The sequence below is a fragment of the Anguilla anguilla genome, chromosome 1 (genome assembly GCF_013347855.1).
Source record: "Anguilla anguilla isolate fAngAng1 chromosome 1, fAngAng1.pri, whole genome shotgun sequence".
Taxonomy (NCBI): Eukaryota; Metazoa; Chordata; class Actinopteri; order Anguilliformes; family Anguillidae; genus Anguilla; species Anguilla anguilla.
Genome location: NC_049201.1, coordinates 44379985 through 44405067, shown reverse-complemented (window position 1 = coordinate 44405067; position 25083 = coordinate 44379985). Strand labels below are relative to the sequence as shown.

Genomic DNA, 25083 nt, shown 5'->3' with positions numbered 1-25083 from the left:
TGTGCCCCTCAAGTTACCGATGTGCCAGCAGCACCTGTACCCTCAGGCCAAGAGCTCTGTTTACATGTCCGCTCCTCAGTGCACTCGACTGTAAGCCAGCGACCGTTTTACACCCTCTAGACATGAGCGCAGTTAACACCGACCGGAGGTGGCTCGATTCTCTCGCAGGCAATCACTGCTAGCCCGCGGGGACCTCGCAGGTCTTTGGAAATAATTGCGGAGTTCGGTTGGAGTCCGGCGTCCCACTGCTACGTACTCCTGGTCATAGTTCACTGTGGCATGAGCTCATGGCGATCTTTACCAGCTGAGCCAGTTTGGAAAATGTATTTGCGTGTTATAGCAGAATGTTTTATATTGATTTTTTTATATTGGCTTTTTATTAACCACGTAGATTAGACTGTAGCACTGTATTCTGTCATGAGGAGACATCAAAGGCAAGAGCAAGTCTACTCTGCACAGTAAGTCAGCCTTGTTTTTGTTCATTCACTTTTAATTCTTCCATAAAGACTTCGATCGTGGACGAAAGGAGGGATAAGTGCCTCGTTCAGTGATCTGGGGAAGGGGTGCTGCTCTCCAGCAGGATCTGCAAAGGTCTGCAAAACCCAGCTTGGCTTAAGCGTAGTAGCATCGCTGGTCGGCAGAGGGTGAGCTGCAGTTGCACTTTGGCTGGTAGCGGACGGGCACTGAACCCTCTGTACACGTTCTTTCAACCCTTTCATTAATTCAGTGTCTAGCTGGGATGGGCTCCGTCAGAAGCTCTGCTTCGGTAACTAGAAGTTGGAAATAAATTTGACCATTAGGAATGATTCATTTGTAATACACTGAGTGAAGCTGAGCCGTGCTATTTGCAAAGCTGTTATTTTTTTTATGCGAACGCATGAAATAGTGAACGCAGTTTAATAATTATGTTGGGATTAAACAGGAAGATTTTTTTTTCCAACATAAGGCTGAGGTCATGTGCCCGACTGTCCGCTGTTAATCTGAAGCAGCAGGAGGAATCCCGTGAAGCGCCACACCACGGCGTTGGCATTGTCCAAACTGTGAAGACACTTGGAGCGAAACGCCTCATTGTTGCTCCAGACGAGCGTCGTCTTAGAAAGACGTGAATATTTCGCACTCGCTTCAGTAGACCTCTGTTCGCGGTTTGTTGGACGGTGTTAATGTTTAGTGCAGAGCGAAACTCTGATGAGAGGGTGCCCTCGTTATTTTATAGCGAATGTGTGGCGTGGCCTGCCAGACTCTCTCCCTCGCTGCTGAGAATAAGGCCCAGAGATAACAGCAGGCTCCATAACGCAGAATGCATTAATATCAGTGTATTGTGTCAATATCACAGGACCCTGATAACATTGCTCCAGTTAAGGGGGGGAGCGCCCCTCACGTGACAAAACTGCATGTGAAGAACCGGCTGGAGAATGGAATCCTTCCCCCGACCACCTCTGCCGCCCCGCTGTTGAAAATATATAAATATGCGTGGGACATTTCTGAGAAAAAGTTGTTGTGCAACGCACCCCAGCTGCTTAGTCCGGAGACCACTTGACACTGGGGTGCCGTTTGGACCCTGGAATAACAGGGGACGGGGTGTCGAGAGTGTAGGGGATGAGGGATATCTGTATCTGCGTGCCGCGAAATGGCGGCCGCCATGACACCCGAAGGCTCCGGCAGCGTCGCGCCGACCGCGGCGAATCCGCCAGCCGTGGATGCCGCGCTCCGTCTCGTCCCCCGCGTCTCGCTGCTGCCATTTTTCACTTAGCTTAGTGCTTAGCGCGTAGCCCCTGGTGAAGTCACACGCATCGCCGCGGGTCGCGTCGCCGCCGGTGGCTCCGCGCAGCTATTGAGCTCAAGGCTGCGGCAGAGGTGTGCTGTCCGCTGTGAGAGCGCTCGCGCTGCCCGCCCACGGGTCCGGCACCTGTCAGTCAAAGCGGACACGATGCGCAGGTAGCCTGCGCGATAGGGGTCATCGACCCACAGGCCGAGCGCAAGCCTCAACTAATCCGGGTGAAGTGAGTTAACTGCAGTCAACTGCTTTTGTCTTTGAAGGACAAGCTATGTACTGAAATGTAGTGCCGTCACTAGCCTTTGAGGGGCCCTAAGAAGGATTGATTTTGGGGGCCCCGCCAGATTATGATCTGTTAATCTAGCGGGTACACTTTGTTCAGGTAATCTCATTCTGTAACAGGGTAGCACGTGATAGATGATCACTCTGTAAAAGGTAGAGCAGGTACAGATGATTACACTCGCAGGTACAGCGCGTATAAATGATCACACTCTAACATGTACAGTAGATGTGGACGATCACTCTCCAACACATAGGTATAGATGATCACAGCATCAGGTACAGCATGTATTGATGATCAAACTCACACGTACAGTAGGTATAGATGTGTAACAGGGTAGCAGGCACGTGGAAGCTTTTTCTGGCTGACAAGCCTTTGCTAAGACGGTAAAATGATGAGCTTGCCACTTAAAACAGGAATGAACGTGGGGGAATCCCTTACCCAGACTGCAGCAGTGAAGCATGTCCGTCACCCTGACAGAAATAGCCCCGGCATTCCCTGCCTTGGGCCAGTGTAGTTAGGCAATGGGTAATTAGGCTAACCCATTAGCCATGTCCCCGGTGGGTAATTAGCCACCATAAAGCTGGCACTACTTAAAGCTATGAGCGTGTGTTAAGGCGTAGTGCGATGTATTTATAACAGGAACCAGAGCCAGGCTGGAGTGGTCATTTTAAACAGGTGCAGTGGCATGAGCTTACATGCCAAGACATTGACCCTAGACCTCCAAGTGCCCTGCAGAAGCTTCCAGACTCTCATTGCGCATTCCAGATTCAGATTTAGTAAGAACCGCAGTGCTCCTGGGTGGGACCATCACTAATATGGCCACCCCTCTGATTTTGGTGTCCAATTCTGAATATATTTCATGTCATCAAGGTGCTTTGAAAAGCATGCTGGAAGTTTATATGAGGGGTTATCCGTTGCCTTATCCGTCAGGACTCCGCTTACCGATGAACATTCCATGCGGAATGCACACCGGCCGGTGTTGTGAACAAACTCGAGACTATTTACCGTCCTTTAACATTATTTTTTTTCAAGGTTTTTTGTGGTGTCAAGAAGTAGGCTATGTGTCACAAGAGCTCTTTCACGGGGCAGCATGTTCTATATTTTGGAAAGAAACGATAAGTTTTTGTTCTGTCAGTTCTTTTCCTTCAGCAGGGATTCCCCGGGCCCCCCCCCAGACCCCCCCACCCCTCGCCCCGACAGCAGCTTGTGAAATTTTCCCCTGTAGCTTGGGAAACAGTTGTCTCTCACCGCCTGATGAGCGCCTCACATCTCCAGCCTCTTGCTTTTTTTAACGTGTTCCAGTCCCCTTTCACCCATAATTCTTGTTGAATTTTGGTCACATGGGTTGAGCGACAGTCTCTCATTTGTTCCTATTAAGGCCTTTAACAGACAATGCCCGCCTCCCCCCCGTGGCTCCGCCCACCGAATGCTTGCTCCAGTCGCCCTTCCTCCACTGTTGCCCCGCTGGTGCTGTCTGTGCCCCAGTAACCCCCCTCCACGCCTCCTCCCACCTCCCCCCATTCATTGCCCCACCAGATGGTATTCAGATGAGTTTCTACAAAAGCTCAGTGCGTAACTAGGGCTGGGCCAGAGTATGGGGTGGGGTGGGGTGGGGTGGGGTGGGGGGGCCACCCACCCGAAACCAAAGCCATGGGACTCTTCCAAGTGGCTCCACGGACACTCTGTTTGTCTTTCCTTTGTGTAGGAACTGATCTGAAAGCACTGTCTGCCTAAGGATACCACTCAGAGCGCCAGGGATTTATCCTCCATTTTGAAAAATGTTCCTTGGGCAGGCTGTCTTCTGTTCTTTTAAACAGCGTAAAATGTTGTCCTTAGTCACTCCAATCTGTCCCGTGGTGTATTGAGGCTGTGTTGCGTCACACTTCCTTGCTTTCACTTTTATGGGTTTCATTCTAAGTGCAGAAGAAACTCGACACGGTTTAATTAGTGAGCATTTAGTGCCGTCCGTGTGCCGCAACACCACCAAGCTATTGCCCAACAACATTTGTTTCAGCTGTTAAAAAGTGACATGAAAATATTGCAGCGATGTGATGACATTCTGTAGGTTTTGTCGTCAGGTAGCACATAAAGCATAGATACGAAGGACACAGGTGCCAGAGGCCAGAGATACCTTTGGTATGCACTCATTGTACGTCGCTTTGGATAAAAGCGTCTGCCAAATAAATGTAATGTAATATCAGCACATGAGCAGTGTCCACAGATCAGAGTATCACCGGTTGTTTATTAGCATGAGATTGGCTTTTCCTTTATTGCCCATCGTGATTGTAAATGCATATAATGATGCATATAACCCCATAGTGATATGCCTCTAGAGAGCTATGTCTGTTTATTTTAGTCATGTATTTTCTTAAAATGAGATCGCAAAAAAATAAGTTCCATTAGTTCTAGGGTAATGAAAGTGAGCTGTAATTGACCTAATCTCCAGGAAAAAAGCACATTTTCCACTGAGAGAGGAGACATCTGGTTACAGTTTAATAAAACTCATCCGCTTAGGGTTTTCCGAGTGCCCTTTCGTTCCCTCGAAAAATCAAAGAATGTTAATCCTCAAAGTAGCGCAAAAGCACCACGCAGCACAAGAAGTCTGATGGGTCTGCTCTCTTTCCTGGATCTGTTCATCAGGCAAGTTTTTAAAAATCTCCACGACAGACAAATATGCCAGAGAGGGACTGTGGAATACTTTAAACAATGTTGTGTGTGCGTGGATACGTATGTGTGTGTGTGTGCGCCCGTGCGTGTGTGTGTGTGCGCGCGTGTGTCTGTGTCTGTGTCTGTGTCTGTGTCCGTGTCAGTGTCCATGTCAGTTGACAAGAAAGTCTGGGTTGTGAGCTTTTTCTTTCTTTTTCTTTTTTTGTTTTTGCTTTACTGTGCGGAGTGCACGCAGTGTGACAGATGACCTATTGAAATCATTTCTGTGCGGTGTTCCTGTTACCAAGGAAACGCGGGCTCCGCTTTTGCTTTTCATGTGAGCACGTGACCGCGGGGCTCTGACGTCAGCGCGCGGGGGAGGAGAGGCAGGAGTTTGGTACTCGGCGAGCCGAAGGCTTCTGTGAGCCTTGTGGAGTTTGGAGTTGTCTCCGTCGGAGCCTCAGCGCCTGTTGCTGCCCCTCTCAGTTCAGCCCTCCTCCGCGCGCTCCAGCCCGCTCCGCCTAGCCGCCTGCCGCCTACCGCCTACCGCCTAGCCGCCGCTATCTGCCAGGGGGGGACCCGGCGGGTTATGGACTGCTAAGGGCTCGCATTACCACCGAGCGAGGTAAGCCGTCCGCCCCGGTTAGCGGGAGTCTGCCGCGCGCGTGTGTGTGCGCCGTGCGGGAAAGTGCGCTCGGAGCGCGGCCGGCCAAGGAGGGGGGGGGTCTCGCGTAACCGCAGCAGCGGTTCGGGATGGGGGGGGGGGGGGGGGGGGGGGAGAGCGGCCAACGGGAGCGTAACGCAGCGGCGTGTTTACGAGCGGGAGAGCGTTAGCCGCGGGGTGAATGAGCGCCGAGGCGACACTTCATCGGGGAGAGAGAGCGGGAGCGAGAGGGCGAGCGAGAAAGCGAGAGGGGGAGAGAAGCTGCTGGCGTGCAGAGGAAGGGGTGGGGGTTTGGGGGGGGGGGGGGGGCTCAAAGCCGTGAATAGAAGCAAAGATGCAGTTGAGGGGCTGTGTTTGCCTCCCTGGGCCTGGGGGGAGTGGGCGGGTTGTGGGGTAAGTGTTGGGGGGGGGGGGGGGGCTGGCTGAATGCCCCCCTTCTCTCATTTCCTTTACGGGGCAGGGAGCAGTGGGAGGGGGGGGGGGGGTACGGGCGTGGGGTTGAGTTGGGGTGAGCCCGGGAGCACCCTCGCTCTGGCAGCGCTGATGGAGGTCTGGGGCTGACAGCCCAAAGTGGGGGGGGTCACTGGGGTGGACAGCAGTTGTCACGGGGACCCGTGAGGGAGCGCTGACTGGGGGCTCTGGGCTTGGTTTTCGGGGAGAAAGCCGCGGAAGCGGAGCCGAGCCCTTCCGCGTGCACACCTCTGATGACAGAGGATCAGCCCCGATTAGTGCTGCCTGACAGGAAACGGCAAAAACAAACGGCCCGCGGAGGCCAGATATAACGAGCGCGTTATCTGCAGGCAGGGAAAACTTTTCTACCCCCCTCTCTCTCTCTCTCTCCCTCTCTCTCTCTCTCTGCCTCCTTCACTCTCCCCTGCCAATCCTCTCTGTTTGCCTGTCTGTACCAGCCAGTGCATTTACCCCCTTTACCCTGTGTGTTCACGGAGGCTGTAGTAAAAGTGCAGTGAGACTGTGGCTGGTGGAAGCGCAGGTTTTCCACACAGAGCCCAGGCAGCAGCAGCAGCACACGGGAGAGCGTCTCTGTGTGCGGGGTGCAGCTCCTGACATAAATAAAGGTCTGTCACTGTGGTATTCCGCCCGGCCGTCTGGGGGATAGCGGAAAGCCTGTGAACTGCGAAGCGGGCGGAAAGCGTGGGTCTGCTGTGCCAGATTAAGGGTTCTGTTGGTGGCGTGTGTGCGTGTGTGTGTGTGTGTGTGTGTGGTGGGAGGGAGAGGAGGGGAGGGGAGGGGAGGGGGGGTGGTGTTGGAAATGAGCAGCAACAGTTTGGGGACAGCAAACGGAGGGACGCCGCGTTCTCGGGCTGGCGTTTCTTTGCTAACGGGCGGCGCGGCGACCGGTCACGGAGTTCAGAGACGCCGGAGGGCTGGGAGCGCGACGAACCCCTGACCCCTCCTGTCGGCTCGGAAGGTTTCGCCAGCCAGCGCGCGGGGAGAGGAACTGAGCCCCCCGGCCAATCGGAGACAGCCGTTCCTAGGGTTAGCGTCTGCAGGTAGGGACGAGCACCGCTGCTAATGCTTTTAGGTATTGCAGAGTTATATTAGTAGAGACGCACATGCGTGCGCGCGCCTGCGCAGACCGGGAGAGACGAATCCAGAAAACAAGCGGTTGGATTAAGGAGGCCATTTTATATAACGTGTCACACAGGTGTTTTTTTATTTTTATTTTTAAAAACCTGTGCAGTGAATGGCTGAACACGGTTCGTTAAGCGCTGACCCCATCTGCGTGACAGGCTTGTGAATGGAAAGGGGCTCGTTGGGGGCCCGCGGGCTCTCTCTCTCTCTCTCTCTCAGACACCGCACCGCCCCTCGCCTCACGCTGAGGCGCTGAAGCGACGGCGTCCTCGCGGCTCCGACCGCGCGGCGGGCCGAGGCGTCCTCCGCAGACCTCGCGGTCGGGTCGCGATGGAAAGAGGACGTGTCGCTGGGGGGCCGAGGGGACTTTTTTTTTTAAAAACCCGGTCGCTCGCCGTAGGCTTTCGGCACGGTCGCACTTCGTAACGGGTGTTCTGGGAGCAGACGCGCCGCGGCGTAGGCTACGCAAGGGTCCCCGCGCCGAGAGCGACGCAGCAGGGCTTTCTGTGCCGGGTGACGCGAGGTCTTTCAAGTGGTTCACACGTGGGCGCGCAGGATGTCACGCCGTCTGATTCCAGGCGCGCCGAAGGCCGTTACCCGCTTTCCGCCTGTGCGCCGCACCGCACCAAACCCGGACCCCTCCTTTTTCCGTTTTTTGCGACAGCAGCCTCGCTCGCCGCCAGTTAGAATTTTTTCTGGTTTTGTTGCCGCTGCTGCTGCTGCTGCTGTGACTGCCCCCACAGTAGCTCTTATGTAACACTGCTGTAAATTCAGGGTTACCTTAAGGCAACAGCCTTTCATTTCAGCTGAGCTTATACTTACGGTCATCTGAGGGGTTTTACTGGAAGTCAGGGTTTGATTATATTGCGGTCTGAGGAAAAGAGGAACTTCACCAGAAGTTTAGCTGGGAAATGAATCACAGCTGCAGCCCTTTTATCCAGCATATGAGCACCAAAATGCTAGCTTAGGTTAATGCACGCTTCAGCGTTTAGAGCACTGATTAAATGGGGAATCCGTCCATTAATCAGAAATGAGATCAAAGACGAATTACGGAGCCAGCAGGCATTTTTGAAATTGTGTTTTTAAAGAGCAGACACGTGTCGTATTTTAATTCGTTGGGTAGGTGGAGAGTTGGTTTAATTCGTTGGGTAGGTGGAGAGTGGGTTTAATTCGTTGGGTAGGTGGAGAGTTGGTTTAATTCGTTGGGTAGGTGGAGAGTTGGTTTAATTCGTCGGGTAGGTGGAGAGTTGGTTTAATTCGTTGGGTAGGTGGAGAGTTGGTTTAATTCGTTGGGTAGGTGGAGAGTTGGTTTAATTCATTGGGTAGGTGGAGAGTTGGTTTAATTCGTTGGGTAGGTGGAGAGTTGGTTTAATTTGTTGGGTAGGTGGAGAGTTGGTTTAATTTGGTGGGTAGGTGGAGAGTTGGTTTAATTCATTGGGTAGGTGGAGAGTTGATGTAAATGCAGCTTAAATCCAGGCCTGACCCACCCGCCCCTTGTTAAACAGGGAACTCGGACACTGAGGGTTTGCCACGGTCACATCGGGACCCGTCTGCAGGGTATCGCCCGTTAGCCGGCACGGATTTAGAGGGATTAGCCTCGCCCCGCTAAGCCGTGTGCTGTTTGCACCTAGCAGTGATCCCGGGAGGCCTTCAGAGCTGCTCCCTTCCCAGCAGCCCCTGGGGGACTATAAACCTGAGTTCCCTGAGCAGTCTGTCCACAGCCTGGCCTCTCCTTACCTCACTCCCACACTGCACCGGGTTCAACCGGGTTCCTCAGGACCTAAAGAAGGGATTCATTTTCCAGTGTGGAGCATCTGAGGTACATCTCCAGGTGCTTGGATTTCCTGTTGATGTACTGTAACAGTATTACGAGGCGTTCCATAGCCGCGCATGCACAGTGCAGCAGTGTGTGATAAAGGTGGGCTCGTTCACGTCAAGCGGCCCGTTTCGCAATGAGTCACGCAGTCTCAAGGGGCTCCAGAGCACGGGCGGAGGAAGCGCAACTTCTTAACTCCGACTCCGCCGTGAAAACAAGGCCCTTCCTTCAGGACCGGAAACGGCCGCTGAATCTCGCTTCTGAGGTTCCCTGAGGACGGCGAGCGCGGCGAGTCCCGCTCTCTCCTACGCCCCCGCACTGTAGCGCTGCCGCGGAGGAGCAGCCTGCCTGGGTTCTGCTGGGGAAACGACCGCTGCGGCGAATCGGTGAACATCAGAGCGAAACGGCTTCAAAAAAAACGAGAGAGCGTAGCCCGCGAGCGGCCACGCCCTCGGGAGACATTACATTACATTACAGGCATTTAGCAGACGCTCTTATCCAGAGCGACTTACACAACTTTTACATAGCATTTTTACATTGTATCCATTTATACAGCAGGATATATACTGAAGCAATGCAGGTTAAGTACCTTGCTCAAGACTACAACGGCAGTGTCCTTACCCGGGAATCGAACCTGCGACCTTTCGGTTACAAGCCCAGTTCCTTACCCACTGTGCTACACTCCGAGACACACGAGGCTGGCTGGAGGGGGGAGGGGGGCGGGGCCTGGCCTGACCTGCCATGTGCGGTTAGCGGGGGACAGCTGCTCCCGAGCGGCCATTGTCAAGCGTGATAATGTCTCTGTATGGGAAGGGTCAGAGGTCGCGGTGGCCGGTGCCCCCGCGTCTGGCCGTTTTGAAAGCGCTAGCGTACACCCGCGGGCCGCGGTGTGGGAAGCCCTTCACGCGCACCAGCATTTCAGGCGTACGGACCCGCGGCCGAGTGGGAAGTCAGCGCGACGGCGAAGAAAGGCTCGAAAGCGCTGTGTCTCGGACAAATGCCGCACTGCGCGTGTTTCACTGGGGAACGGCGTCCTTCCTGTGTCTAAGAAGCAGTCAGAAGGAAAGGGAAACGGTGAGATGCTGAACGTCGGGTTTTGATTTCGAGCTGTGAAAGAAAGAGGCACCGCTCTGTGCGCTGTACCTGCGGCGTGAGGAAGTTCCCCTCGGTGGCCGAAAGCGATGCCGCTCGGTTCTCCTTCCTCGGCCGCCCCTGCCGCAGCTTCCCCAGCATCCCCCAGGCTTCGCCACGACCTCACTTCCTGCGAGTTGTGACCAGGCCTGCTCGGGGCCGCAGCTGGTGGCCGGTGTGTACTGATCTCTCCCGCGTTTGTAGCGTTTTAGGCGCAGAGTGCAGCTAGCGTTGCGTTGGCGTTCCCGATGGCTCTGCCTGCCCCCACATCTGAGGTGTAGAGCGGCGGGGTCCAGGGGTGTGGTTAAACTCGCAAATGAGCACTTAAGGGAAACTGAAGATAATGCGAGTTCTGTCATTTCCTGTGCAGAGCAGAGAAGGTTTTACTCTGCGTTTTTGGCAGCTCAAATTTTTTTAGTTTCAAAAATGTTTTTAATTCGTCAGGTTGCTCAGTTTGCATGAGCACATAAACACTGGAATAAGACAAAGGCGAACAGCAACAATGACGTAAGAAGTATAGGCGCCGAGTGTCGTATAGCACGCGAAACCACGACTGCGTCAGTTCTGTGGAGTAAATGGTGGAGCGCGCGTCTGGCTCGGGGCGTATCCGTGCCTTGACCCCGAGGAAGCATCCACCGCACAGCACCAGGAGCGCTTCCTGCTCGAGGGCGAAAGGACGCTCTTGTTTACGAGCAGGGAGACATCTCGTTCGGCCGGTCGTGAGAGAAAATCGTATTACGTATTGCGCAGAAAAGAGCCAGCAAATGTAAAATTGGATTGGAGCCGGGGGGGGGGGGGCGGCGTGCGCCGTAATCAACAGACGTAACATGAAACCCCTGGTGAACGTGTAACTCTCGCGTAAAAGGCATCTGTTTATTAGGCAGTCGCAAAGAGCCTCTGCCCTCTGCCAGTCACTCTGTCCCAGTCAATTAGCCCAGGGTAAGGGCGGTGCAGGCAGGGTCCAGGGCTGAGAGGGATAAAGATAATAAGAGTTCTCATCCACTGCAATAGAGTCATGCTATAGGTTCTGTTATATAGCCGGCAGAACTCATTCTCTATCACCCTCAGGCCTGGAAACAGCTCTTGCTTTACAAGGAGAAACAGAGAGAGAGAGACAGAGACAGAGACAGACAGCCTGAGAGAGAGAGAGAGCAGTAAATTACATTTACTTTTTAGACACATCTAAAGGACGGTGACTCCCACGCATACCATTGCGTAGCCCTACAATGACTACAAGAGCTGAGCCCAGGAAAGAGCCCCCTCAGCCGCCTGGCTGCGAGGCTCAGTTCACTCAACAGCTCACAGCTTCAGAAACTCAGTCACAATACGACACAGAGTGAGACAGAAAAGGCGGCACACTGTGGCTGATTGTCTGACCATGGTCTCTACCAAAAAATCTAAATAAAACGGAGAAATGCCTTGGCAAAGCAGAGACTCGGCAAGCATAGCCATTTGGAAAAGGAAGCACGTCAAGCTAAAGAGGATCAGCTGTATTCACACTGCCGGCTCAAAGAAACTGAGTCAGAATTACATCTCAGTGTGAAATGTAAGGAATATATCCGCATTCAGTGCAATTATGTTCCGAAAGTGAAGATATGCCATGTTCTTTTTCTCCTGACAAATCAAATGGTTCACTCCTTTTAGGAGAGAGAGGTACTGGTGGCACAGTGTATCACTGCTTCCTAATCTGAGGAACAGTGAGAGACGGCGAACCAGTTTTTTATCATCTAGATTTTATTCTATTTTTGGTTTTATCCCTTAGTTATGCATACATATATGAAGTATGTACGTGAATATGCATTTGTTTGTATATGTATGGATCTATGTATGTTGCTATTTCTTTTCGTTTCCTGTTATAATAAAATTTGTGGAATAATAATTTAAATTATATTTATGTAATTTTATTTTATTTTATATATTCTTTATGTACTACGCTTTGACAAATACTGCTTTGTCATGCCAAGAAAGCGAACTTGAGAGAGAATTTCTTTTTTGAGATTGTATGAAGTAATTTAATGTAGAAAATCAGTTACACACATTGATGAATTGATGAAACATTCTTTGAATCGTGGTACCAAAAGTCTAACTTATCACCTTGAGTCCAACCTTATGATTGTTGTTGGGATATTCAGTATGCGTTGTGTTTGCAGTTCCAAATGAAAAGGTCACAAGGTTAATCCATTTCTGCGTCATTCTGTCCTGTCTGCTGTTAAAAGTTAAGGTTGGCTATTGGATGGATAGATAAATTGCAGCTGTTTCCACAAAATTATTAACTTTACTTTAACATGATTGCTTGTGACAAAATAAATTTGGTGTATTTATATGGTGTGTGACATGGTACAGAAATGAATTGTTCAATAAATCAGTTGATGGAAAAAGTACTGAACAGACCATTAGTCAGCATATTCCTGTAACATCTCTTATGGGAATAAGAAAATAGCCCCCTTTTTATAAAAAATGAATTCCTATAGCCATTATCCAGTTCATTCCAAATCTCTCCCTAGAGAAATCCCAAGTACCCAGGACCCTGTGGTGACACATCATGGGCTGGCGCTGTGGAGCATTCCGTTTTTCTGTGGGTAAAATTGTGCTCGTGGAGCATTGTGCTGTTGGGCTAGTGTTGTAGTGGAATGCACGGGAGGCTCTCTCTCTGTGTCCTTGCTCCACATTCGGAGGAGGAGACGTCTTACAGAAGCGGGCGGGGCTAGTTTCACGCCGCGGCGGCGTGGCGGATTTCACCGGCGTCCCGGTCGCCACGGGAGCGGAGCCTCTGGGACGCTCAGCGCCGCTTTAAGCCAGCGTCTCGGCGTGGCCTGATGGTTTCCATCCGACGTGCCGGATGCCGGCTCAGCGCGCCCGCTAATCCGGTAAAAGTGCTCCAATCAGCCGGCAGAATGGCACCGCGGGGTCCGTAATGGCGAGGTAATCCGCCGGCAGCTGTGTAATATCCCTGGAAACGAGGGCGTGCCGCACGTGTAGGTTTGTGCATAAACGCTCGGATGCGAAAGGCAAAATGCGCAGGATTACGGTAAATGACTCGACCTTGCCTCTGTGCACAGGTGGGGGTTTGTAAATCCCCTTATCATCCCCCAGCAAAAGGGCCCACCGTGGAATAGCAAAACATAACCGAAAATGAGGCGGTTTCACAGTGACACCAGAATATTAAAAGAGGGCTTCCTTTTTTAATTCAGGATACGGCCTCACCGTTGCTCTGACACGTAGGCTATACCGCACCGTCATCAGCGGAGTGGAGAGTGGAGGTCACACTTTCGGTATGAGCGGAATTTATCATCATCATTCAGAGTTTACTGGAAAGCAGTGACTGTCATCGGAGCGCTAGCCGCGCGACCGCGTTCTGTCAGAGACAATCCAGCGGGCTGCTAACTGTTTCCACAGGGGCTGAGATGCGACTCGGTCGCCAGGCCTTTGCGTAGAGAACCCTAGACCTGCTTTCACGTTGTCTGGAATTTACTGCTGCTAATGGAAACGAAGCAGTCCCTCCATTTCCCAGATCACGCTTTCAAGTTCGGAAGCTCAGAGGAGGCGCGTAAAAGTTGCGGTAGAGGAGGAAAGTAAACGGAAGTTTTATGGACCTTCCCTCAAGCTCCTGATTAGTAAAATGTGTCTGGCGCCGGAGGTGTCTTCGCCTGTCGTCCTGCGACGGGATGGCAAGCGAACGCGCCGCTCGGAGCCATTTAACCATTCCTGACCGGCGGCATCCCGTTGCCTAGCAGTCCGAGCGCGGCGCGCGGACGGTGTGAAATCGCGGTGAGGAGGCCGGAGTCGGACACAGACCGCCGTAGCCGAGCGGCTAACGAAGGCTCGGCCTGCTACTAAATGCTCCGCTCTTCTTTTCTGGCAAAGCGAAGGCAGCGGTTAGTCAGTTTTGGGGCAAAGGCCTAATTCCACTCAAGCAGATGTATCCAATCTTCTGGGCTTCTTTGAGCTAAAAATAAGCACCCCCCCCACCTCTCACCCCCCCCACCCTCCTCCCTTATGAACAATGTGGGCGCTGTGTGGAGCCCGCTGGTGGCCTATTTTAGGCAGCCGGCATGCGGGCACTTTGTGTGAAAGCCGACACCGCGGCGCGCCCCGGGGCCCGGGGGCCGGGACGGAAGCCTCTCGAGTCCCCGCGCCCCCGTTTCGAAACGGCCCGTTATCTGCTTCTCATCGGCTCGGCGGCCAACGAGGGCGCTTCTGGGGAGGTGTCTCCGCCGGCTGTTCCAGGATGAAGGCCCGCACGCTGCCTCATGGTCTCTTCTAGTCGCCGGAGCCGTGAGGAGCATTCTGGCGGGATTTGGGCCTGGCCGGAGAGAGCGTACGAAGGGAAGGCACACTACCCCTGTGCACATGTGGCCTTGAAGGGCTTTATTGCTGTCCTTCTGGGCCTGCAGTTGTGGCTGTTGCCCATCAGCAGGTTCGACCATTTTAGCGTTTTTTCCGGGCTGGATGAGAGCAGATTCCGGAAGGCTGACGTGCTAGAGGGGACATGGCGTCTCTGACACAATGGCAGTTATCTCTGTCTGGGGGTCATCGTGGCCCCTGGACTGTGTCATTCTCAACAGTGAGAATGGAATGTGCGGAATCTGTAGGGGAAAGAATTCCCTCCAGTTTGAGTTTGAGTGTCTCCCAGTGATAAGGGCATCCGAACTTGGAAGCAGCTGTTTTTCTCTTAAGCTGTCAGAAAATTCTGTGGAGATATTTTCCGACGCCATAAAAAATATATATTTCCCTTTGTTTTTTTATGTTTTATTTTTAAAGAAGCCACCCCAAACACCTCCCCGAAATGTGAAGAGAACGATGCGGTGAAATGGAGTGACTCATGGCTGTTGCTAGTGGAGACAGACGTACCTGCTCCCAATAAGGTGTCTTCTGGCCTTTAAGGTGGCTTTCTGACTGACTGAGAGCAACTGCTAGCCTGACTCACAGAGAGAGACTGTCCATGGGAGTTGTGAGTTCCCAGCATTCACATGCTCATTGCCTTGCCGAAAAAACCAGGTTTTTTTTTGTTTTATGTGCTAAGTGACATATTGAAATAAATATTGGTAGAGCTTATAGAATAATGTAGCTTCATCGCTGTATTTAAACAGATTTGGAAGGGTGGGGCAGACCATGGCACTCGCTTGCGTCATGCTGCTGTTGTCATGATGTGTCATGTCACCCGGGGTGGGAAAAGGGCTTCGGTGTAATTGGACTGATCCAGGGGTGGGGGTGGGGGGGGGGGGTGTTTGTCCTTTTCTCAGGGGGGGGGGGGGGGCTGGTTGCTTTACCTACCTGTGGCTTGAGCTGCACACTGTGTGCTCTTACTCATCTCTCCCCGGGTTGTCGTCACCACTTCCACTCCGCCTCAGTTTCTCTTTCGCTCGCAGCCTCTGTGTTTGGCTGGAAGGAAAGAAGTAGCTTTTGCCTGAAATTGAGATGACACAACATTCCATCACTTAAATTCCCATTGCGGCTACGTGAGCAGCTTGGCCTGGGTTCGCAGTGGATCTGCCGCGCTCTCGTCTTTCATTTTATTTCTCGCTTTCAGACAAGGAGAAAGCAGAGAGGGCAACGGACTAAGAGAGGACGACAGCGCGGATTTACGCCACACGTCTCGCCAAGAACAGCTTTTTTTTGGCGTTCACACATTCCCCAGTTTCACCTCATGACGCCGTGCGGTTCATATTAAGTACGTTTTTTTTAATTCGTGGCAAAACACAAGCAACTCGGCGGTAAGCTCTGCCGCCGAAGCCGGGTCCTTAGCCGCGGCGTTAAGTGAGCCGAGCCCGGCTGCTCTTACCGCCTTTTCCTCTCGTTTACCCCTCTCCCCCGAGAGCCTCGCGCTTGTCATTGGCTCCTGAAACAGGAACGGGGATTACCGTGCCTGCGGGTGAGGGGGGGGGGGGGTAGGCCCTCCTGATGAAGCATCACCATCCCCCTCGACCGGAGCCAACCAGGCGCTCCGCTGCGGGCCGCTAAGCGCAGCTCTAATCACCTTAATCTAATGGCCTTATTGAGTTATCCGCGGGATTAAGGGCCCGTGTTAAGGAGGGAGAGAGGGAGGCCGCCCTGTCCGCGGGGAGAAGGTTCTAGACACTGAGAGGGATCCCGCGGAGGCGCTCTTCTGCCGTAGGGATGGCATTAGCCGCAAAATGCGCTCGTTCCAGAGAGGCGCTGTAGACCACTAGTTGTGCTGCTGAAAATCTCTTTTTGGAGGATCTCCAAATTCCTTGACCTTGTCGTACTGGATATCATGATATGCCAGACCTTTGCTGTTGGATACTAAAACGTTTGCTCCTGGATACTGTGTCACAGCAAAGCTGGTTGTATTGGGTATCACAACACTCATAAAAATTGAGTGTGTTAGACATTGGCAGGCCTTCCGGCCTAGAATATCTTTACATGCAGGGTGTTATTGTAGTAGCTACCATGACATGCCAAACGTTGTACTGAATATTGTGACAAGGCCAGCGTTGTTGCATTTGAAATTGTGACATATCCAGCTTTTATATATTGGACATTTCAACATGTCCATATTGTGACATGCCAGATTTAATCAGATATTTGAGCATAATCAGATTTGTTGTATTGGGTATTGTGACATACTTTATAACAGGACCCATAAAAATTTTCCTTTGCCAGCTATCACACACACACATATATATATATATATATATAGTCAGTGTACAAATGCCAAATTACACACAAAAAGCCTGCGCTCTGCTCATATGTATCCGTAAAAGCACAATTCCTAAAATATCCAAATTATTGATGTCCCATAATAGTTACAATTAAAGTCTCATATTTTACTGGAACTAAACGAACCATATCCCACTAACTATTCAGTTAGCCAGCACAGACATGGCTTTCAGCTGGCTAGACTAAAGTCTCTAAGTCTGTTCAGTTTAAGACCACAAATTTAGTCCTGGGTGTTATAGCCTACCTTGTATTAGGCTAGTTGTCTTAGTAAGCAAGAGTATTAATCTTTTGATTATTGTTAGTTAGCAAGTGAGCAATAATTGTCCACGGAAGCAAAAGGAAGAAAATGGCATCCCTCTGTCCTTGTGGCATCACAGGCATCACATGCACATCCTTACCTGCGTGTCCTGCAATTGGCTACTCTGAGAGGATGTTGTTATTGCTGAAGAAGAACAAGGAGAACTTCTCTTAAGATGTTGCTTTGGTAGAAATAGATTATTGACTAGTGCGGTGAGTCAGTAATTGTAATACTGGAACATTCTGGATGAAAGTAATGAGCAGGAAGATCCAAGAGAAGATAATACGTGAACAAAATAGCCCAAATTAGGAGCTTTGTTGTGTTGCTTTGTGAAATAGTATCCGAATCCCGTGGGTTTATGTGAGGTCAGATGGTACAGAAGCACAGTAATGCAAACTATTTAACTGAGATTATTCTACGCCACATGCCACTGTAGGTTTACCACAAACAGAAACAGATACTGTACATTGATTTATTGAGTTGCATTTACATTCACCACGTATCTGATAAAATGCGTATACGCAGTGCTTGAAATGCAATGTGCCTTCCTGCCAATTCCAAAGAGTAACAGAAACTCCCTAAACTCTAAAGAGATCACGATAAGCTCGGTAATTTCTGATTTGACTTCCGTTGTTTGTGGTGAGTGAGAGTTTATGGTCGCCTGACTCCCCGAGTGAAGATGGCCCTTCTGCTTGGTGTGTTGTGCAGTGTTTAACGAGGGAGGAGCCCAGGCCAGGAGATTGGGTTTCTATTCCATACATGTTTCAGGTCATTTCAGGCCAGTATGAAAGCAGAGTGGTCTTTCATTCGATTATAGTTTCCTTTTGTGTGCTCCGGTCAGGCTGCATCCCCCCCCCCCCCCCCCCCCCCCCCATCCCCCCGACAACATAAAAGCTTTGAGGACGGCGGTGATGGCGCTCCGCTCCTCTAATAACACACAGAATGATATTCCCTTCGCCTGCGCTGCTCCCGGGCTCATTTCTCCCGCCAATTAAGCGCTGAGAAGCCCCCACCCCCCCCCACCCCCCTCTCAGACGCACGGAACCTGGGAGTCAGACAGATTCGTCACGATTCGCCGTCTCCCGTCGCTTCCGCCTTTCCGCCGCGGCCACCTGACAGCCCGCCGGGGCCGACGGCGCGGAGCGAGCGTCCAAAAAGACGGCGGCAAAGTCAGGTGGGCGCCCGGCGAGGCCCAACAGCGGCGCCCGAAATGCGAGGGATGGGCGTGCGCCCTGGCTTCTGAGGAGCTTCCTGTCGCCTCTGCTCAGTTCTCTATACGCCAGGTTTTTCTTTCACGACGAGAGAGAAGACGAGTCACGGTTAAACGCGCGTTTGCTCAGTTACCTTGTCGCCTGTCCGGCTGAAGAGCCGGCCGTCTCATGGCTGGCTGACCTACAGCGCTGTGTTCTGACCCTGCCATTCAATGCAGGCTCTTTTGTTTGCCTCGAACTGATGCATGCAAAGACGGCGAGGTTTTCGCTCACGCGCATATTCAGCCATTTGAGTGTGGGGGAGGGGTGGAGGTGATGAACTTTAATTGCTGATTGATTTACTGTCTAGGTGGTTGGATCTCGACTGTTACTATGACAACCTGGCGAAAACCTGGAGCTGCTGAGATTCAGTAGGAATGAAAGCCTGATTTGCCTTTTTCACTTCCACAAGTCTCATCCTGTCTGAGGAAGTGGTCGCGGGGGAAATATGCGAATCCATATGAGGTTTTTGTTTTCTTTCGGTGCGTGTACGTGTGCATACGTGTCGCCTCCGCGCTCTCGGTTCATCCGCTGCTGGCTGTCATAGCCGTCATTTCCCTAAACGTGAGGGTCTGCCTGGAGGAAGTGACTGCACATGACTTTGCAACTGAAGCATGAGCGTGACGAGTCTTCAGCAGCCCACTTCCTCCTGTGGGGAGTCTAAGGAACATGCGTGCGTGTTGAGCTGGCGTTCAGGCTGAGCGGCGCGGCACACAGTTGTACACGCCCAGGGTAATATTCTCTCTCACTGCTGGGGCTAAGCAGCCCCCACTTCCCTCACTACACCCTGGGGTGTAAGGAGGGGGGGGCGTTAACAGGGAAAGCTTTCCCAGGCACTGGGGACCCCAAAGATGTGGAGAGAATGCTGGTCAGTGAGGGACAGAGATTCCTGGTTGCCGTTACCACTGGTTGATACAACCAGCTGGAGTGACAAAGACTATAAATGTTGCCCAGAGAAGCTACTGGAACCTGCAGCCTTTACTCCAGCTGTCAGTCCTCTGTGGCACTTCATGCTACTGCACATTATCTTAGATGCGCTCCTGTTTTAAACAGGGAGCTGGGGATCTTTACGAGTGAATGCCACTGGGCTGCGGCTCACGGGCCCTGTAAAAGGGGCCGCCCGCCCTCCTGCGGAATCCCCATCCCCCTGGGTGTGTGTTCACAGAGCTGTGGGCAGGCCTGAGCCTTTCACTCCGCTCTTATTGTCCCTCCCCAGTCTCCATTGTTGCCCGGGGGCTAAGCTCCCCGTCTCGCACACAGAGTACAGATGTCACGCACAAAGCCCAGCGCGCCCCCCCCCCCCCCCCGCCCCCCCGCCCCCTCGCCGCCTGGAAACGCAGCCCCTGCTCTGAACACTCTGAATGCCTGAGCACGCCCGCCTGTCGCAGCAGCTGTGTTCAGTCCCCCCGGTCCCTGCCGTTTATGAAAGCTGCGCTTCTTTAAACCTCCGACTCTGTTGTTTCGTGGTTTCGAAGGCCAGCTCACTCGTTCCTGTCAGAATTTTAAACCAAGGAGGGAAGACCTTGAAAGCACACGGGACATACAGCTCAAGATATGAGGCGCGGAGAATCAGATATGGCGGGCTTGTAACTTTGAGGATGTGCACTCTTTATAACTACAAAACCATACTGATTAATAGGCCAACACCTCTTCACCAAAGCATGGGAGCTAATAAGGCGTGCGCGAGCTCAGTTTAAGTTTTCTGAGGGAATAGTTTCCTGTTTTTCTCTCCACAGTTAGAGAAATGAATTGTATGAATTTCACCAGATGAACTGACTCTACCTCAGACACGGGGGCAGGTACATTATGAAGCTAACGCACGGTGCCGCTATCACGTTGTAGCTGGGGGGTTGTCGCACTTCTTACCAAACTGGTCACGTGGTCCGAGAAGCTCCACCAGCTTCAGGGCTGGAACGTGGCTGTGGAGAGGACCCAGCATCGGCACCCCGCTGTTACCCAGTGTATTATGGGATATCCGGTCTCACGGACCAGATTAGGCGCTGGCACCGAGGCGAAACCACGTCCTCCTCTCGCCCCTCCCCTTCCGGCTCTCTCAGGAATGCGTGGCGGCTGTCTGAGCGCCGGCCCGCTCTCTGGCGCTGGAGCGGGCTTCCTGCAAAGCCGTCCGTCTCGCCTGTTGCCATGGAGCTACCTCGCACTTCCCTTTCAGATCCCAGAAGCACGTCAGCGTCCTGAACCAGGCCTCCGCAGGACAAGCGTGACGGCGCATCTGTTTACATGCAACCTAGCAATCCCTCGTTTTTTTCGGAATTAAAAGCCTCTTGAACACCTCTACAGAGTACCCCGAATGACCCCCGAGAAGGATATTTTGTTGATCATCCATTCGCTAGAAGACTATTAGGCCTGCCCACGCTCCATTACATGCTCACTTGGAATAGCGAATGTTTCTGTGGGCTTGTCGGTCTGACTCATTCAGAACAGCTGGCAGGTCTTGCTAAGCACAACTGGTTGGTGGCAGAAATCTGTGACTCAAATTCTGTAATTTGGCTGCAGCCTCAACGGTCAACTTCTTGTTTAAAATTGTCAGAAAAGATGAATGAAGCCGAGTTCTGCAGAACTATTGTCCAGATTAAGCATCGCTGGGAAATTTTTAAAAAATCTGCCTGCTACAAGGCTAAAGGGTAGAAGTTACTCTAAGCCAGCCAGCTTTCTTCTTGAAATCATTGATGAAGTTACGAGAAAAATATTGCTCTCAAAAAGTCAAGAAAGATTTTATTCACGTGTTGCGTTTGGACATGTAAACAGGTCATATAATTGGCTCACCTAATTTAGTTTATTTGGATTGTTAAATTAATGCATTCTGAATGCCAAATGTTCAGCACGTACTGTACATTAACATCACATTAGCATCACACCCTACATATTGTATTCATTCACCATGACATCACACCTGCATGGTGCATTTATTCACCATTACATCACACATGCATGATGCATTCATTCACCATGACATCACACCCTGTGCGTTGTCATAAGATTAGGGTTATATAAATGTATGAATCTGCTGATATAAATGTTTGAATTTGCTGGTATTATTTGTACCATAGTTTTACATGATTGAGATAAATTAGACATTGTACATATTGTACACGTCTGTTAGATTATTGAAGAGTGCTGTAGGTTTTCAGTAATCCTGAAAAGCAATTTATTGAAGGGACTTAGAATTAGCATACATATCGACCATTAAATCCTTCCCAATTGAATTTTGCCATTGATTTAGTTGATGGATGTTAATACCACACAGTGTTCTGTGCGTATAATCCCAACAGATTGTTCTGTCCACAAAATTCTAATCCGGTTTAAATTCCACGCCATCTCTTTCCTCTGCCGCATTTGTTCCCCAAACATGTTCAAATGAATCACCGACACCTCCCAAGTGGCACGTCCAGCTAATGCGCCAAAGCTTGACGCTGTGCAGTGTCCAGCAGTGTCCAGCAGTGTCCAGGGGGCGGGGGGCGGGTGCATTATCCATAACCTTGGCCACAGAGGGAGGGTTTCAGTAGGTATTGATTTTATCATCCCACAGCAACTCCTCTAGCCAGTTGGGTGCCTGCAGTCTGCTCAGCTGGAGGACTGAAAAGTGAAGTGTCTGCAAGAGACACTTGCAGACACATAGCACTTTACATTGTATCCATTTATACAGCTGGATATATACTGAAGCAATGCAGGTTAAGTACCTTGCTCAAGGGTACAACGGCAGTGTCCTTACCCGGGATTCGAACCTGCGACCTTTCGGTTACAAGCGCAGTTCCTTACCCACTGTGCCACACACGCACTCGTCTGCAATCTCCTGAACTGTTTGAGGATGCTGCAGCAACATGGCATTTAGAAATAGGATAAGGCATTCCAACTTAGGAGAAAAGTAACAGAAATATAGCCGCAAGCAGCAGTATTACCAGCAGTCAAATCCATTATGAATACAACGTTAGGTTCACAAGCCGCTAAAGAAATTGCACAGGTTCCCCTGTCAAACAGTTCCGTTGGCAGATGGATTAATGCCTGCTTATGGAAAGTGTCATTTTGAGAGAAATCACATCCAGTGGAAAATTTACTTTGCAGCTTCTGAGAAATTTTTGTCATTTTTCTTAGTGTGCCGCAGCTAAAAATAGCTTGTGGAACGTTGTTAGACAATTATCATCCCAGTCAAGTCACTGCGTTCAAATGTTACTGATTGGCACATAGTTAAAGCTCATCCGACAATACTGTGTAGCCTATTTCACTCATAAAGAAATTACAACAGGGTTCCAGCACCTGTAGTGAACCCGTACAGGACTTACTGTGAAGCCCCGCCCTCCAAAATTGAAACCCTGCAGCAAGAGTCAAATGTCTATGTCAGCTGAGAGTGCCAGTAAGGGTATCTCCAGCACGCCGTATATTCACCTAGACCCATTTAAAGAATGAAATCCGCCCCGTCTGTTTGGATGGGCGAGGCTGTTGGGATGAGAGCCCTGCAGAAGCGAGCGGCGGTCAGGCGTTTGGAATGCGGCTTTCCAGGGACGGCCCCGGGCGACGGCTGACGAGCAGTTGGCGGTTGAGTGGGTTTGTGCGGACATTTTAAGAGACGCGGACGTGCTTTCATCCCATCGGAATTCATGAGTTCCCCGCTGCCATTGCTGCTCTGCTAGAGTCTCCCCTGCCCTGGAGTTCAGTTTCAGCCCTTCGTTTCACTGCTCTCTACTGCCCTCTGTAGGCCATCACGTTCCACGTTAATAAAGTGCCCCCTGGTTTCAGACCAAGCTTGTCATTTTAAATTAGTTGCTGTGGCAGTAGCATCTCATTAAATTGACAGTATGACTCAGGGTGAAAATTGTGATAGTTATCCAAACGGACTAACCTTCCATACTGGAGGAAGGCCCCGTTTTGAGGTTTCATTAGGAATTTTTGACCACTGCTCCTGTTCAGGGGTTGAATTTATACAAGGCAGTTCACCCTGATGTGTCAATAGATCGTACATATTTATGAATGTGTTTTTCCCTCTAGTTGTTAGAGCATGGGCAGTTATGTGTATATTTTACTGAGCATGGTCAGTCTCAGCTGGTTAAAATGACAGGACAGGAGATATGAGGGCAAACTGACTGATAATTGGATGTGACATAAAAAACTGACAGGAGTGGCTCTGGGTATGATTTAAAAAGGAGCCAGTCTCCTCTTGGCTTCATCTAACACGTAGCCTAATTAAATCAATACTTCTATAATGAGGGTAAACATAAATAATGTAAGTCTTTACCGCACATTGCATTTTCTCTGTTCCAAATGCTAAGTGAAGAATACGTGCAGAGGCTGCTCTGCAGTCATGCTGAATTCCCCGTCCTCCTGTATGAGGTAACAGCTTTCAGAGCATTACGGAATTCTTACAGCGTCACGTTCCAGGAAAGCTGCGAGACGGCAGGTTAGCCTCTCAGCTCGAGGCGTCGCACCAGAACCTGCGGAGGTCGTTAGCATGCGGATGTCTCACTCTCTTCGTTTCCTCGCACCACGGTGACAGGGGACTTGTGAAATCGTACTCGTGTTCTCAGTTTTGCCTTGTTTACCCGTTGTCTATTTTTCACGTGTTTACCGCTGTTTTATCCTCAGCTGTGGAACGCCCAATCGCATTTGTAACCGGGCTCACCGCTGCAGAGCGCGCTGCGGCTGCTCCTGCGGCTTATTGGTCGGGGCCGGCTCTGCACTCGAGTCTTAGCATCTCCAGTCCTCCAGGCTTTGTGCTCTCAATATTCAGGCTTATTATTTCAGACCTGCAGTGAGCCACTGCTATTATTATTAGAAGATGACATGGCTATGTACAAGAATATGACAGTATGTGCAATGTGAATTTCTATTCTATGCCTCAGTTGTCAAGGAGACAAGAGAGGCCGGAGAGTTCAGAATCCGCGAGTGATTCATAAGAGAACCCCGTCTTTTCGTACCTTTCTCTGAACGAACGCCCAATCACAGTTCTCGCAATTCGGGAGAGGACACAGCTGGGATTTGACTCCATACTCGGGTGGGGGCGGGGTGGGGGGGGGGGAGGATCATTGTCCCAAACTGCACACACCATGACCGACAGCCCTACGAATGTAGTCGCGTATGAGAGAGCGCTGAGATAACTGGTGCCCTCTGGCAGTGCCCAGGATATGATTTAAAATGGCCCAGTGCGTTATGAGCTGAGACATGCGTGACTCCGCCAGTCGCCTCAAAGTCCGCTGAACGCGTGTGCGTCCACTGCACAAGACAAACCGCGGAAGGTGCTAATGACCGCTGTAAGTCACACCACTGGCTCACCACTGGCTCACCTCGGGGCTCAGACGGTGCTTACAATAACGGCTAATTAGCGCTAGAAGACCTCGGGGAGGGAGGGTGGGGGAGAGAGAGAGAGAGAGAGAGAGAGAGAGAGAGAGAGACTTCCTGTTTGAAGTTGCGCTGAATGTCACGTCGCGACGCTCGTCTAATTAGTGCTGGAAGACCACTGAAAGAGAGAGAGAGAGAGACGGAGATGGAGAGAGGGAGACTTCCTGTTTAAAGTTTCACTGAATGTCATGTTCTGGGTGATATTAAACAGACCTTCCTGTCTCCGAGGAGCTCGTGTTTTTTTAGTGGCTGACACTGATTTTTCTGAAGCAATACTGGAGGGAAAACTATAGAAGAACTTCTACAAATGTGTGTGTAAGGCAGCCAGCATAAAATGTTGCATTTGCTTGTGCGTTTCCATGATGCAAGTTTCCCACGCTGAATGGAAGGTGATGAAAATGAAAGTGAAATTCTTGTGCTAATCGGAAAGGAAAAGAAAGGTGAGGTGTCGTGGGTGTGATCTTCGCTTGACATGGCTCTAGGCGGCGAATGTTGGTTTCTGTTTCCAAAGCCGCGTTGGCTTGGCAGCGAGGCGGGTCTCGCCGTCAGCCGCCTGCCGTTGCCTTAACCCTGCGGTGCGTCGACTGCGGACGGCTCGC

The 25083-nt window shown here is 51.2% G+C and overlaps 1 protein-coding gene across 4 annotated transcripts in view; it reads left to right on the top strand.

Annotated features, from left to right (window-relative positions):
• ncalda (neurocalcin delta a) overlaps nucleotides 1-25083 on the top strand; it is an 83155-nt gene that overhangs the window by 45259 nt on the left and 12813 nt on the right. The window contains exon 1 of one of the 4 annotated variants that reach the window (XM_035427828.1): nucleotides 5074-5328. The exons of 2 other annotated variants lie outside the window; for them this stretch is intronic. The gene's annotated coding sequence lies outside the window, so the exon portion shown is untranslated. Of the gene's footprint in view, nucleotides 1-5073; nucleotides 5329-6660; nucleotides 6879-25083 lie in introns of those variants that run through there. One more of the 4 variants, XM_035427837.1, reaches the window with a different exon arrangement.